This window comes from Pogona vitticeps, chromosome 4, assembly GCF_051106095.1.
Source record: "Pogona vitticeps strain Pit_001003342236 chromosome 4, PviZW2.1, whole genome shotgun sequence".
Lineage (NCBI taxonomy): Eukaryota > Metazoa > Chordata > Lepidosauria > Squamata > Agamidae > Pogona > Pogona vitticeps.
In genome coordinates, this window is record NC_135786.1 from 184,348,697 (window position 1) to 184,364,840 (window position 16,144).

Genomic DNA, 16,144 nt, shown 5'->3' on the forward strand with positions numbered 1-16,144 from the left:
AATTTTTGTCCAGTCGTGTCCGACTCTAGGGGGCGGCGCTCATCCCGCTCTTCAAGCCATAGAGCCAGCGTTTGTCTGAAGACAATCTTTCCGTGGTCACATGGCCAGTGTGATTTAGACACGGAACGCTGTTTACCTTCCCACTGAGATGGTACCTATTTATCTACTTGCATTTGCATGCTTTCGAACCGCTAGGTTGGCGGGAGCTGGGACAGGCGACGGGTGCTCATTCCGTCGCGTGGATTCGAACTTACGACTGCTTGGTCTACTGACCCTGCAGCACAGGCTTCTGCGGTTTAGCCCACAGTGCCACCACGTCCCGTCGCGCCACCACGTCCCGTAAATAGTGTAAATAGTGTAAATAGTGTAAATAGTGACATCAGATGGAAAAGAAATACAGAAGATAATTTTCTTTGTGATCATTTCATTTTCCTTTCTGCTACAATAATTTTCATTTCTTTGGTTTTAGTCATATATTTATGGCTCTCAACTGGGCATCACACTATAACATATTGAGCCATTTCATTTTTTTTACACTGAGAACCATTTTAAAACGCCTGCTGTTTGGCAATGTCAACCTCTATGTAGGTAACTAAGAGTAGAACCAGAACTGAAGAAATAACACAGAAGCCTTATGCAGACATTCACATGCACATAAGCAGGACCTAAAGCAGCAAAGGTGACCTGTATCTTCCAATAAATTATCACCCTTGAGTGGCAACTCCTTCTACACTTTCAACCATTTACAGAATTCCCATGATTTGGAACCTTTACAGAAACAAACTCCCAGTCACAGGCTCCCAAAGAAGTTTCCCAGTCACCGCAGTCAACCGTAGTCAGGCATACAAAACTATAAAGCCTTTAAAGGTCTTCACACTTTACATAAGAAAGTTTAGGATGCTGGGGGGGTGAGGTGGAGGGAAGGTTTCCTCAAAGGCTAGCCTTATATGTACAGGCACATTGCCACCCTCACTTGAAGCCCTGCTTATGTTCAGGAGAATGGCTGAAAAGAGTGAGGTTTTACATTGAATGGAGAGACAGATCATGGTGCTCATTATCCTCTGGCGTGTGTTCACGTACTAGAGACTATCCAATTAAACTATATAGAAGAATCATCATTCTCTTAGCTGTACTCCACTACAAATACAATTTCAGTAATATACTGCTTATTTTTCTGTTTGGATTATTGACATTTGTTTACCATATAAGGCCCCTAGCACGTCATGCAAAAGCATTTCAAGACAGTTGAACAGCATGATCATGGATATGGTAATGTATTGTACTGTTAGATCTTTAATGGCAGAATTACACTGAGAGGCCTTGATGATCAATTAAAAAAAAATTAGTTCATGTTTCAACAATAGCACTAAGAGGAAATCAAAGCAACAAAAATATTGAAAAGTATAATTAGACTAATATATTGGCCTGACCTCCTGTTTTGCATGCCACTTCGGCTGAGGGGACTAGATGACAAGTCAATATAGCTAATTATGGTAATGCTGTAATATATAATTGATTGGATATGGATATAGTCATATTTACACCAATTTGACTGCCTCAGTGTTATAGAAATCTGCTCTGAGCTACAATGGCTGGTTCAACAAAGATGGAAACAGTTCCAAATTGGGGTGCGCTATTCAACCACCATGTCTTCTCTCTTGCTACCTATTCCAAGATGGTATTGTGCAACTTCATTATTATTTTTTTTGTCATTATGAGTGAGTTATTATAGGTTAGTAGCTTGTCAACTGAAGCACTGAAATAAGCTACACTAATGCCGTAATTCATCCTTTGGCCTTTTGAGATGATATCTCGTAGCTGAGTGGCACTGACATTATAGAGGTGGAACCTATTTGAAAAACAGTGTAATCATGTTTGATGGCTATGTTGGCATTCAAGACATATTCCAAATCAGTAAAGGTCTTTTGCTGAGAAATATGTCATCTTTGTAAAAGGACTTACTTGATGGTGTGTCTGGCAGATAATTAATATTCATGTCTGTGTGTCAATACCCATTGACTCAGGGCAGTTGTTATGCCCTTGTACTTTACCATGGTGCTTGTGCTTCATATTTTATTTTATTCTGTTTTAGCTCATTGAACCCCATAATCTCTTTTGACATTGGATCATCATAAACCCTACGAAGGTGCTCAATGTTTTACTTGAATATTCACCCACATGGGGATGGGGGACCCACCATGCAGCCCCATCCCAGGATCATACACAAAGTAGGTCTACATGTATACAGTTTTATAGGATTTGAAATAAAAAACCTTCAAATCTCTCCTATGTATACATCAATAGGGTTTTTCTCTCCATATTTTAAACTCTCCTTTTCTGATTTGTTTTATTCTAAGAATACAAACTGCAGCAAGACTCCAACCTGCTGGAGTTTATACAACCTCTTAGATAAAAAGCTGCTATTCGAAGGCAGGGGAAAAATATGTGTGTATATTCTGGTACATTTTCAAGTATCACCAATGGGATTTTGCTAAAGAAATTGTGAGGCTCAGTAAACCTGCCAAGTACAATGCATACAAAAGGTAGCCAGCTCAAGGTTGACTCAACCTTCCATCCTTCTGAGATTAGTAAACTAAGTACCCAGCTCGTGGGGGGAGGGAGCAAAATGTAGCCTGCATAATTAAATTATAAACCATCCAGAGAGTGCTTTAAACATTATGGGGCATGCTTATATAAGCAGCACACTTTGCTTTCATGGAACATAATCCAATTCCTCAGATGTATCTGAGCAAGTGGTCTGTATTCCATGAAATCTCATGCTAAAATAAGTCTTAGCAGTGCCACAAACTCTTAGTTGGCTTGTTCCTTCTTGTTCTCACTTAAGTATTTTTTTTTCTAAATATTTTTTCCCATTGGAAATATCTACACAATTTTTCAACATTTTCATAGAGAAAATGCAAGCATGTTTTGGACATACTGTACAAAGAAATCCATCATTATAATATCCACTTTTTCTTCAAAGAGAGTTGTTTAAATTGTCTTCAAAGCATTGGTCTGGTTCACTATATTTGCCAGCAACCAGATGGCGTACTCAAGATTGCAAGCCAGCCTAACAATATCTTATTTTCTCTTCTGATATCTAATCATCCTTCCTGGCTTGCCAAAAACGTCACTTCCAAACCCGCTCCATTGTTCATCAGAGGATGAGAATAAATCATTGCTATCACTCATTGTTTATTCTAACTGGCTTTTTCCAGGTTCTGGCCCCACTTACTACATTCAAAAGAGAATCAAGACATCAGTCTCCAGTCCATGGCCTTTGAATGGGTCAAATAAGGAGTGACGACTGCTTCAGATCACTTACTTACCTGGCAGGGGAGATACCTTGATCAGATCACTTATAATTCAGACTCTACTCAATTAAGAAACTGATTTTAGTAATAGGTTGTGCATATTTCTTAGAAAGTCGGCAAATTCACCTTTGAGTCAGTTATATACCATTTGAGTATATGCCAATCAGATGTGGTAACTTGTTATTTTGTAATTACTCATTTAGCACTAGAACATCATCCCTTGTTGCATCTCTTTCATCTTTTCAGACATTCTCTTTTGGAGAAGGAATATGGACAGCAAGCAGGATCCTTTCTAATATCTTTCATTGGTGAAGACTGAAGTAGAAGGTTAACACCACCCTTTTGCTTCCAACTCCTTGTCATCCCTTTCCTTTTTTAAAAAAGCCATTAAAAGTCTTTCCAAAGATGCTTTGTATTTAAAACAAGGATGTATTTCATCAATAGAAATTTTAATGCATTATGGATACTGGATGGCATTGGTGGTTTAAGCATATGGAGATGCTGCATTGCTTCAGTTTTTCTGCTCTTTTTAGCAGCACTTAACCTGAAGGCTTCAATGAAGTGCTGCTATTGGTGGTGGTGTTCATTATGTGGTGCCGGGTGGGCAAGTGGGTGTGAATTCATGATTCTCAATATGGTGCATCCGAGCCACAGGAAGCATAAATGCTGGACAAGGAAGCATGCCTGGGGAACTACCTATTGAGACCATTTATAACTGTCTTCCTGCAACCTGCCTCAATTGTCAGATCTTAATCCAGACTCATGTGAGCAACACACACTAATGCAGGGCAGTGATATGGCTGCAAATCTTGTATCAGCCTATTAACATGCTTGCTATAAATGAGTTAGCTGCTGTTGAACCTAATAGTAGCCTGTGTGGAATGGGAAGGGGCTAGTGCTGTCAGTACCAGTCATCTGATCATGGTTGTGCACACAGAACCTCATTACACAAGAAATCCTACTCATACCACATTCAGTGGATCAAGGAAGCCATAAATAGGTGGGGCGAAACAGTGGCAACATACATGTCCAAAGGCTAGCAATCTGAATGGGACTTATACAGATTCAAAGCTTACAATGGAGAGTGCAAATCTGTGTGTGAGAGAGGGAGGGAGGGACGGAGTGGGAGAGAGGGGGTCTATATCTCAGGCAATCAAAATTTGAATACATGCAGAAGGAGGATGGATTAGCATAGGTGGAATTTGATGCAATGACTTATTGTTGTTTACCTGATAGTAAGAGCATCATGAAATCACTATTTTCTACAAGAACAGCACTATGGGTAATGCAAATAATCTGTCTTTCATTATATTTTATAAGGCCAAGAGAAACGTCAGTTTGTAAATGTAATGGAAGGTGATAAAGTACCATGTAACCTGGGTCTCCACCCAAACAGGTACTTAAGCAGGAATTTCCTTACATATCAGGGACTATCTATATAGTGAGCCATCATACAGTTGTTGAGAGTTCTGGAAGCTTGCTTAAATTTCCAGTGAAAAGCACAGAAAAAGGCCAGCTCTCTAAAGGTCAGAATTAGGCACAGAAGTTCCCCATTCTCTATTCTACTCAAGTTCTACCCTCTTCCAAAGACTAGCTCTTTTTATGAAATAAGACTCAGGAGACTGTCTTTAGATAGAAAAGCATAAAAAAGCACTTTACTCACTTATTTCAGGAGTACAGCAGGTTACCGTGCCTCAAACTTGATAGAGCAAAATAAAAGAAAAAATAGTAAAAATAAGTTTGTTTCCTCCGTCCTTGTGGCTGGAGAAGATCTCCAGGCTGCTGAAATACAGAGTGGGGTTGTCCATCTTGCAAAAGGTAAAAGGTAATGGTGGCTCCCAAACACATATGGAGGGGAAAGAAGGAAGAAGGGCGGAGTTTCTCTAGCCCCAGAAATAATAAGCCCCTCTGATTAATCAGCATGCAAACAAACAAGTTTGTGTGAAAGAGGCCCCCTCCCCCCATGTGTTGAAATTTGCATCAAGATTGTTACTTAGCCAACAACAGTGTGACTCCCGCAGAACATGAGAAACATGGCAATCACTGTCCCTTAGCCCTGTGGTCCTCAACCTCGGGCCTCCAGATGTTCTTGGACTTTAACTCCCAGAAATCTTAGCCAGCAGAGGTGGTGGTGAAGGCTTCTGGGAGTTGAAGTCCAAGAACATCTGGAGACCCAAGATTGGGGAACACTGCCTTAGCCTATTCTACCTCACACAGAGGCTAATGTAGGGAAGGAAGGAAGGGACAGCCAATCTCTAAAACACTTTGCAACATAAGAAGTTATATAAAAGGACTAAACATTACAACATTCAACTGAATGCAACCTATTTTCTATGGAGAAAGTTTTGATTTGGTCGAGTAAACATAAATCATGAAAACACTGAACATAAATCAGGCAAACATTGGTGTCTACTGGAAGGATTCTGGATTTCCTTGCACAAACTATTTATCAGGCATACATTTGACTATTTCGCTTCACCTTATTCTGTAATCAATATTTAACCATTCAAGGCAACCTGTGCAACTATGTTAGCTATTGATTCAGTGGCTTGGCAACACTTAACAACATTTGTCTTTATCTGTCGTAGTGATGATGGATGGGGTGCTCTGTTCTCGAACAGCAAGGAAAATCCCTCTTCTCAGGCATGACATTTTCCTGTCAGACAAACATTTATTTTCCAGTGCTCTTATACATAATCATTCAGGGGGGAAAGCAGGGATCTCAATATGCTGTTCCTTCATCTGGCAGCTAGTCTTATGATTTCGGACAAATCCATGGGTGGTTATTTCATTGTGCTGTTGTTTTAATACCAGAATCTATGGCTAAACAATTAGTCAGGGAATATTAACAACCTGGATACTTTGAGGGTTCAGTATTGTGCAGAGTGACTCTTTAGATACATAGTTTGTGTGTTTCTCTCTTAAACTATGCATGCTTTATTTCTTGTTCAATAGGCTGTGACCATGGAGCCGGGGAAATACATAAGCCAGTGAGGTCCCCTATTTTGGCACGCAGGACATGGATGCTACTCCCTTCCAAGGCAATGTGCAGAACAGATCAGAAAGAGCATTAAAAATTACAAAGCAGAAAACAAATTCCCAAAGTGTGGCTTAAAAGCATACCCAGAAATGTTTCAATAAGTCAGCATAAACGGCGTTACATTTCAAAATCTATCAAAATTGTGCTGACCAAAAATGATAGTGGGATGTGAGCATGCATCAAGCAGCAATGCCTCTATTATACCACCAACAATTCTCTTCAAAAGCATTGTTTATCTTCACCTTTGTTGCTGACAGTGTGTGTGTGTGTGTGTGTGTGTGTGTGTGTGTGTGTGTGTGTGTGTGTGTGTGTGTGTGTGTGTGTAAAACAAATACGAGCTCACTTGATAGAATCCTAAACCACAAATGGGTTGGTTGTAATCCATTTCTTTTCTGAAGGATGCACAGATCAATCTTTGCATTCATTTAAAGGATGGCAGGAGACAGCATTGCCGAGGTGACACAATGACTTGAGAAGGTCAGCATAGTTTATTCCATTACCATGGTAAATCTTACTGACCAATTTCAGCAGAAAGCAGAGCTCTAAGCTTCCTTGTGTAGAGCTTCTAATGTGTGCTGTCAGCAATGATCTTTCGCTCTTATAGCCACCAGGATTTAAAACCATGGGCCAGAGGCAACTATTCCATCATGTGTGATATGGGCTATATATCAGACTTTAATCATTGTACTTCTTTGACTAGCCAATAGCTAACATTGGATTTGTGCTGCGAGACACCATGGCTCATGCTGATGAATGACGATCGCATTCAAATCAGATGTTATATCATCTCCTTGTTCTCCTTTGGATTTAGTAGTATTTAAAATATTTTTACCCCATCTTTCTCCTTAAAGGACCCAAAGGCAGCTTACAACAATTAAAAGATTTAAAAGCCAAAAACAGTGAGCATACGAATTAAGCAAGTATTATATTTTAAATGGTCAATAAAATTTTGCAAAAACAGCTGTTATATAGGATTTAAAAACTGTAGGAGTGGAGATAGTAGGGGTTATCTTGTCCAGCCCACAAATAGAGTAAATCTATGAGTAAATATATACTTTTGTAATAGAATAAATAAACCTTGCAAACTAATATCTGGAATAAAATAAACAGGTTACAAAGAAAATAGCAGGGCAAGGGGGGGCTTTTTTATTTCATGAGAAATGACTCAAAGAGAAAGTATTCTTAATGGCTGACATTCTATCTGCACAGTCGGGATGATGTCATTGCCTATGACAGCTTGCTGTGACAAAAGGTTTCCTTTTGCAATTTTGGAGGGTGCACAGCTAATGCAATGCGATGAACTGCACAATAGATAACTATTGGGGCCAAAATATAAGAGCTGTAATCCTAAAAGCAATTTGCTGGATGTAAATTCCATTGATTTTCATTTGTCTTGCTTCTACACAAACAGTTTAAGACTAGAGGTGAAAAATATACACACTTTTTAATAACTATGTATTCTAGCATCTGGAGCCATATACTGTTTTGTTCAGTGACTTGGCCACTAATAATGGATTATTATTGAAGGTAAAGGAAGTTACAAGAGGTGATCTCAACTACATCTCAGTGTCGGGACTATGTGAAGAAACAGGGTTTACAGATGAACTGTTGTTGGAAGAGAGAATTCCTCAGTTGTTGAAAGCATCTGTATGTCAGAGTGGGGACATTTCTCACCTCACATAATTTGCAAACTAGCTTGCTTTCTCATCCTTCAGCTTCAAGACTCAAGCTGTTGCCATTTTTAAATAGTTTTTAAGATGTATTAATTAAGTCTTTGTTTTAATATTCATATCTGATGAATAGTTAGGTATCTGGCTGTGGAGCCAGAGTTTGGGAGTTTGATTCTCCATCGTGCCTCCTTAACAAGGGCTGGACTCAATGATCCATAGGATCTCTTCCAGCCCTGCAGTTCTAAAATTGTATTATATTATATTGTTATTGTTATTCAAAAATACCAAACACAGGCAATCAAAAATTTAAAAACATTGACTGGTATTACATAACAGATACAAGTTTTAACCAAAACCCTAAGTATCTGTTAAATATCAGTGCAGTATGTATGCTGTTCCTAATATTGCTGTTTTTTGTAGCCCTGATAATTTTTTTTCTGGAATCTGCAACTGTTTATATATACTGTGCTAAATTTCTTGATATTGTTCCCAAAGCCCCAATGACAATGGTGGCCATTGAGGCATTTCATCCATAAGCGAGAGATTTCGTTTGCCAGATCTCTGTATTTGGTTAATTTTTCCAGTTCTTTAGCTTCAACTGTGGCATCATCACCACCACCACCACCACCACCACCACCACCACCACCACCACCACCACCATCATCATCATCATCATCATCATCATCATCATCATCATCATCATCATCATCATCATCATCATTTTAATACTCTTTTATTGTTGGTTTAATATAACATATTGGACAAATCCCTGTTGTTCAGCGTAAGAAATTACACTAGAATAGGCCCATAGAACCAATGGGGATTTAGTGAGTCAACTCCTCAGTAGGTTCTATTGATTCACTACTTACTAGATAAGTTGCAATCAGAGTAGGCCCATTGTAATTAATGGAATATATGGAGTTGACTCACTAAATCCCCATTGATTCTATGGGCCTACTTTGATGTGATTACTAAGCTATGAAGCTAAGCAATGGGATTTTGGTCTTTTTTTTAAAACCTGGATCTGGTTTTTTAAATGTGTGTTGTAAGCTGCCTTGGGTACTGCAGTGTGGAAGATGCATATAAATAAAATAAAATCTTTTGTAGTCAGTTTTTTCAAACATGAAAATTTGTCTGAATCATAGCCCTCCAACAACAACATTTTAGCTCCAATTATAATGATTTGTAACATTCAGTCCTTTACTAAAGCCAAGAGCTCTAGCTCAGCTGATTTCTAGTAAAAACCAAAGAGAGGAAGGAATTAATGCTTTTGTACTGGCAAGTAATTTGGGCAAACTATTGTCACTTTTTGCTTTTGCGGAATGAAACTCTTTTCGGGATATATATCCTCCACCACTACTCACTCTCTCTCTCTCTCTCTCTCTCTCTCTCTCTCTCTCTCTCTCTCTCTCTGTGTGTGTGTGTGTGTGTGTGTGTGTGTGTGTGTGTGTGTGTATTTTGAAAAGAAATAAAATGAAGTAGAATTGACTAGAGCTTTATAACAAAAAAGATAGAGCTTTTGTATTGTGGACTATGCTTCAAGGTCCACACTGCAAGCCGTAATGCAAGGACTTTAAAGAATACAGCTGCACCTTTTGTTTATATAGCTTTGGAATGCAGTGAAGGAAAAGCCATTACTTGTGTTTATTAAAGGAACATAGATTAAGAAATGTATGTTCCCTGAGATTTCCCTTTTGATGCTTTGGCTTATGCTAGGGAGGCAACATTTCACATGTCATCGTGCAGATGAGAGCAATCAATGATTTTCTCACCACTGAATCATAACAGGAGGGGTTTTGTGAGATTTTCACATTTTGGGCACTCTCTCTCTCTCTCCTTGCAAAATATATATATATCAGAATTGTTTTTTGTGCAAAAATATATTTTACCAAAACAAAAAAACCTACATATTTTGGTCAAGGGCCATTGTATTTTGTGTAAAATGCAAAATTTCATGTTCAAAATACATTTTTCATAAACTACAATATGGTCTGGTGGTGGTGGTGAATTATTTGAATGGGCTCTGAGTGTTACCTCTGACTCCAGACCCACTGTGCCTCACTCACCACCCGATTAGCCACAATGAGTGCCGGCCACCACTGGCAGTATTATAAGAGGAAAGGCTGAGGCTGAAAGACTGCATTTTATGCCAGCCTGTAAAGTAAGCCAATTTTGTCATGCACATTTCATTGTAGGGAGGTAGCATGCTCTTGAGTAACACTACAGTTTAGTCCAAGGTTTTGTCATTCAGTTTCCATGTCCGATGGCTTTTGGGGGGGTTGTAAAACGGACTCACAGCAGTAATGCAACATTTTACAGGACACAGGGTCATTCCTACTTGGTGAAGTTTCTTTACGATCACTGATATAAGAAGCGGTTGAAAAATGTCTGAATGGTAAAATAAACCATCTTGGCTCACCTGGAACTGGCAACACCAATCAAACATTATCATTTCTCTCCAAAGCCTACCCCAGAAAGATAACCGAGAAAGATACCATGGCTAATAATACCAAGAACCAGTGAAGAGCCCAGAAAAACAATATATACTTCCCATCCAGTTGCTGGTGCTGTTTCAGCACCCTACAGAATGATCAAAATCGCATCCATTGTATCCTGTTTGCTGTTATATACATGTCAAAACAGAGCTGGACAATTTTAACCAGAAAGTATAATGCATGTTGATGGCAAAGGTTTGCTCTGCTTTTCATTGCCTTGGCACAGAAAGAAATAGGACTTTGATCTCATGAAAGAGCCCTATTGGATGACTCTGCAGATGTAATGGCAACTGAGAATAATGCCTTATTCTTAGGTAATACAGCTTCACAGTAGATCTTCAGATGGGCTGCTGGTGGTTTTCAGTTAAACTCCACAACCATTCCTGCAATCACCATCCAATTTGTTGTGTCACCTCAGAGGCTGGGCAGCTCATTTGACTCTACACAGCAACAAAGCCTAGGACATTTTGCTTTGTTTTGTTCCAGAGGACAACCAGGATTTGAACAGAACTTCAACAGAATTGCCTGCTATTTGTGACAGATAAACCATCAAGAGCAGTCAGAAATTATTCAAATCCATCAGTTTTCTAGGATAGACCATGTTGATTGGTTCCTGCATAGGCCTTAGGTTCTGTCAGTCTAAAGTCTATCAGGTAATTTTCTGTTCATGACAATCTGTGGCACATCTCCTGCTGTTCCTGGGGATTTCTCAAATTCTTCGGCCTGGGGGAGTGCATAAGAAATTTCAGCAAGCAGAAAAAGGAGAAGCTTCTTGGACAGCCAGCATCTACTACTTGCCATTTGATGGATACAAGACACTGAGTACTAACAATTCACTTTGATTTAAATTGGTGTCCTCAATTCCTTTTCACTATATATGGTAGGTACCAATGTCAATTTCATTATTGTGTGTTCAAAAATATGTAAAGCTCCCTTAATATTAGTATGAGAAAGCAATATAGCTATGGAAACAGGATAACCTATGGATGAAGATTGACTGTCCTTAACAGGTGACTTCTAGACTGTTTCTAGGCAACAGAGGATGTAGCCTCCTGCTCCGGCTCTTTCCCATACTTTGAAAACATAAAATGATTAAAAGGAGTAAGGCTCAGACAGAAAGCTTTGAAAAAGTATAGCAAAAATAATAAATTAGTATCATCTACAACTTACTTCTGTTGGTATTCATTTTTCTTTTTCTTTTTTTCCTCTTCTATATATGTGTGTTGGAAATGTACCAGAACATCCCTTAGGTACACTATAATATTTTATGTATGCATCCGATTTCATTACAGCTGTGTCCTATCCTTTCAATTAATTCCATTGGATCTTCTATATTGCTCAGATCAGGCACAAATGGAAGGAAAAGGCAATGGAAAAATATGACTGATGTACAGAGATCTGATACATACTTCTGAAGCACAGTCAAAAGAGGCTTCCTAAGTGCATCCTAAATTGATAAACAAAATCACCTCCCATTTCACAGTCTAAAGCAATGTTTAGAACACCTGGGTGTAAATGCACACACCCCATCATGCCTTCTCCAAAAAATGATGCTGAAGTTTTTATAAAGGATGTTCCATAAAGCCTTAAATTTGAGCCCAAGCTATCTAAAATACTGCCATGTCTCTTGATGAGCCTGCCCAGGTTTTAAAATAATCAGGGGTGGCCTTTCTCTCTGTTCCATCTTCCTCACAGGTGCACTCAGTGTTGATATAGGAGAGGGCCTTCTCTGCTGCTGCCTCCAGACTCTGGAACTCTCTCCCACAAGAGGCCCCGTCTTTGCTGTCCTTCCACAAGCAAAGACCTTTCTCTTCAGGCAGGCTTTTTTTAAGTAATTGCTGCTTAAGAGGGGGTTCTTAAAAATAGAACTGCTGTTTTTTAAATACATTTTTGAAAGGTTTTGGAATGGCTTTTTAAATGCATTTTTAGAATGGTTTAAAATAATCAGAAACACTATAAGCCAAATGCAACTTGATGGCGCATAACGACAATAGATAGGTTGCCAGATAATTTTATCCCTGGCTCCATGTGCACCCTCTTTCAGTAATCAGGGGCCTCCCGTTTGACTTCAATAGACATTATAGCTAGACATGCAAATCTCTCTGCATACACACAGTGGTTCCCTATTCCTTCTAAAACAAATGAGAAAACTTGCTTGTGCAGGACTTCTCTATGTGCATTGTACAAACAGGTGTGTTGCACTGGGGTATTTATTTTGGAAACACATTTCTACTTGTGTCATATTTACCTACAGCAATGTTTACATCTTTTAAAAAATGAGCAATGGCCATTTCATATCCTTCAATCATACACTTCTTGTGCTTGTTTTGGGGACAGGAGAGTTTCCAAAAAGCAATGTGTTCGTGCCTCTCAAAAGAAAAAAAGTTGGTTTGAAAATTCGTAAGTCATTTTCTTTTTCCCTGTTGAAAATACATGAGATTGCCTGAGTCCATGAATGCTAGAGTATCCAGAGGAACTGAACAATCGTCCTACAATCCGTAGTTCAACATAAGCAGTTTTTGTCCTTCCACCATGGCTTTCTTATAATGCAATGAAATTGAGACTGAGATTTTCAGAGAGTTGGGAAAAATTATCCCCCTACCAGCATGGATATTGGCCATGCAGGCTGGTGGATTCTGCAATCTGTAGTACAAACAAGTAATTTTCCCAAATCCCAGATTTTCTTACAAGTAAGATCAAGTCTCTTCTTCTCTAGGCTGGTTAATCTATTTATCAACCATTCAGCTGTTCTCTGTTGATGGTCTAAGCACTTTTGAGAATCTTGTTGTGCAGAGAACATAAAATCCCATTCAGAAAAGAAAATGTGGCCATGCTCCAGCTGCTACTCAATTGCAACTTCCACCATCTCTAACCATTCAATATGCTTGGTAGGGCAGATAGACGTTGCAGGCCAACAATCACTGGAAGGCCACTCATTCCTTACTCCTGGGCAAACTCTGTTCAGCAGGTACACTGACATTATTCTTGTGACTTCAGTGGCTGAGAAAATTCATTCAGTCATTTATTCATTGTATTTATATACCACCTTTCTTCCAGAATTGAGACTCAAAGTGACTTATAGAACTATTTTTAAGAAAATATAAAATTCAGATACAATAGAATTACAAATGTTAAAACTGGATTACCTATTTTCCATGTATAAGACACCCCCATGTATAAGATGCCCCCCCTTTTCTAACCCAAAAGTAAGAAATCTAAGTGGGATTTAGCAAGTGTAGGGGGAAGGAATGAAAGCACTGCAGGATCACTTTGATCCCTGCTTCCCCTTCCACTTGTTTTTCTTCTCTCCTCAGCTTACTTCCATGTATAAGACGGCCCTCAATTTTTATTTTAAAGATTTTACACAAAAGTATAGTCTTATACATAGAAAAATATGGTATATTGATTATAATATTGAAATTAAAACATTTTAAAATGCTTGATTAAGAATAATAAAATACTGCATTTTTCCATGTATAAGGTGCTACTTTTTCCTAAAATCATTACACTAAAGATTGAGAGGCATCTTATACACGGAACTAAGCTGAGAAGAAAACAAAACTGCTTGTACCTTGCCTCTGTAAACAGGCTTCCTTCAGTCACGAGGCTTAGCTTCCTACAGTCAGAAGACTTCGCTTCCTCCAAGCCTTATGTAACTGATGTCAGCTGATACTGTACTAACCAATTGGAACACACCTTGTTGGACGTGGAGCCTGTAGGCAGTGCTCAGATTCAACAGGGACTCATAATGTCTGAGTGTTCTGAGCCCAGAGGCTGAATACTCAAAGCTAAATTAAGATTTCTTAATTTGGGATTAAGAAAGGGGGGCATCTTATACACAGAACAATATGATAGTTCACCATTTACATAGGAATTTGAGACTCTTAATTTCATTCAAGCAAGTCTGAATAAAAACCTATTTTCCCTGCTACTGGAGTAAGAGCAAGCATGGAGTTCCAGAGCCTGGGCACATCTCTGTGGCAGGGTTCACACATGTTTTGATGATTTAGGGTGGGCGAGAGGCTCATTTCAGTTCAGAATTTACCAAAAAAATGTGTTTTTTTCCTAAATTTGGAAGTTACTAAAATTCTCAGACTTTGTACGTCAGAGGAAAGGACACTAACAAATTGGCCAATTTGTTCTAATAGTTCATAGGAATCAGTTCCAGAAATCAGCAGTCTGGCTATGGTTTGGCTGAATCAAAGATGGTCACTCAAGTCCCTCTACAAATGGGTGAGGTTCAGACATTTACATTCATCTGGACCATTCACAAAGAACTACAAAAGGAGAAATAGGGTTATGATGACTCCTGGTTGACACTGAAGTTTAACAACACAACAATACATTTGTTTAATATTATATTGCTGTATACTCTGCAATATAAGATTGATGAAAAACAGCAAGAAATCCTGGTTCTTATACTCTAGTGAAACTTTTTTTAAAGTTGTATATTGCAAAAATAACAGTTATTACCTTCAGCCGCAAATGCCAGCTAGTACTGTTAGTTGTGTGAATTGAGAAACAGTGTGAGTTCTAAAATTTTCTGTTGCGTATTTGCTCCTTTTGAGAAATCAAAAGGTGTTTTCATTTACTTTTTCAGTCAGGCATATGGGTATACTGCAGTGCTGTATCATTTTTCCTCCACAGGTAATGCACTCAATAAGACTTGCTTATTTCTCCTTTCCTTTCAACTGCCACCAGTGGATCTTTATCTACACTTTACCAATAATTTTGCATAGACACGTGTTGTCAAATATAACTGATTATTTATTATTTGGTTGTTGAATCGAGTAGGTTCATAGATGTTTTATTATGTTGCACTAATTAAACTTGGATATTAAACACGTTTCTTTATTTGTATTACTTCACATCAATCACTGGAATAAGATCTGATTACTGTCTATCTATTTTACTATACTTCTATCCTTTAACTATTCTTTAACACATCATCCAACTACACCAACTTTCCTATCTCCCTCATAAACCTCCAAAACCTCCCCTCTCCTTCTCTCTGTGTCCCCCAACTGTCTCTGACTCTCCTCCTGACTCCGCCCTTCTGTCCTTCCATAGGCTCCAGCTCTAGAGCTCCACTTGATGGACAAGTGGGACATGGGCATTCCGCCACAACTACATCTTACCCTAAGTGAGGTATTTCTATAGAGAGCCTGAATAGGTTGAAGCAGATGGCTGTCAATGTTAGAAGCCTCTAGTTTCCTCCATAATCTGACCCTTGATATTGAGTCAAAAACTGCCTTGAGATCTATAAAGATGACAAGGAGTAAGGTTGCTTTATCAGAGGTATATTTTTCAATAAGATATTGTAATATTAAGCATTGGTCAATGGTGGATTGACCTTCCCTGAAGCCTGCCTGCTCTTCTGCAAGTATCTTATCCTGCTCTAGCCAAGCTTTAAATTTCCCATGTAAGTTCCTGGTATATAATTTACAGATTGTGCTAAGGAGACTAATAGGGTTGTAGTTTGCAGAATCCTCTCTCTTTCCCTTCTTAAATATGGGGACTATGATAGCAAATCCCCAGTTTTCTGGAATTTGGCCAGTAGTATCAATATAAGTGAATAACGATGCTAGAACCAGAGCCCAAAATTCTAAATTATTTTTGACCGCC